General features: G+C 36.6%; 1 non-coding gene across 1 annotated transcript; it reads right to left on the bottom strand.

The window, feature by feature from the left end:
* Nucleotides 1-793: 793 nt before the first annotated feature.
* Nucleotides 794-865, bottom strand: Trnaf-gaa (transfer RNA phenylalanine (anticodon GAA)). The gene has a single exon. It is a non-coding gene; the product is annotated as a tRNA-Phe (tRNA).
* Nucleotides 866-1,081: the final 216 nt, after the last annotated feature.

Genomic DNA, 1,081 nt, shown 5'->3' with positions numbered 1-1,081 from the left:
TTTGTGTGCTCGAATCATGCCAGAGTTAACTTTCTGTGTTTTAGACAAGACACTTTATTTCCCTTGTTCCACTCCACCTACTTGTAAAATGGAGGTGTTGGGGTAATCGTGGCACAAGTTTATTGATGGCAGATATATGTATGTAGGTTGTTTCAATATCCCAAATGGGCCAGTTTTTCGAAGCATGGCTAGTGGTCAGGCTTCCTAAGCCATCAGTCTCGTGAAATCGGACCAATGGATCTAATGATTGCATAAATAATTAAGATCGTGTAAAATATGACCGCCGGACAATATCACAACATTACCTTATCCCACAAATTCGAATTGGAAAATTGTCTGACGTATTTATAGCACCACGCATGTTGTTTGTTATACATGTATAGACAAACAAGACGTTGTGTTACTAACTGAAAATTAGAGAAAGCACCTTTTCGCCTGCGGTGCCATCAATAATGGACATTAATTAAATTAAAAATCCATCGGGACTATTGAAACATTCTTTAGACAAACCGACATTATGTAATTGTTGCTAGGTTGGACCTCTTGTTCTTACAATTGAATTAAACACCTTTTGAGGAATGAATTTGGGCTATTGAAACAACCTACGCAGTTGTATAATCTTTATTGAAAGAATAGAAAGAATAATCTCTTACAAACATCTAAGACATTTTCTTGTTTTAACATGTGTTGTTACAAACAAGGGAAGAGGCTTAAGCATCATACACTGGAACATGGAAACATTCATGGAAACATCCATAGGCAAATATATCAGAGTAAAAACTCCGGACATTCCTGCCTGTACGGGGACTTGAGCCCCAGACCTCTCGCTTTTCGGGCGAGCGCTCTACCACTGAGCTACACACACTGTCCCTGATAAACAGGACTCGGGCTTGGTATATGTGTTGTTAGTTTATTTTTATAGCATAACATTTCATCAATTTAGATCATGCCTGTTATAGTAATGTGTTTTAAAACAAAATTCCCAAAACACGTTGTTAGGTGATAAAATTATATTTTTGAATATTTTTGACCAATCACATTTTTTTCTTCTAATTATTTATCCCTCGTGTTGTCATAAAAC

This window comes from Amphiura filiformis, chromosome 16 (genome assembly GCF_039555335.1).
Source record: "Amphiura filiformis chromosome 16, Afil_fr2py, whole genome shotgun sequence".
NCBI lineage: Eukaryota > Metazoa > Echinodermata > Ophiuroidea > Amphilepidida > Amphiuridae > Amphiura > Amphiura filiformis.
The sequence above is the reverse complement of the archived record's forward strand: the minus strand, read 5'-3'. Positions and strand labels throughout refer to the sequence as shown.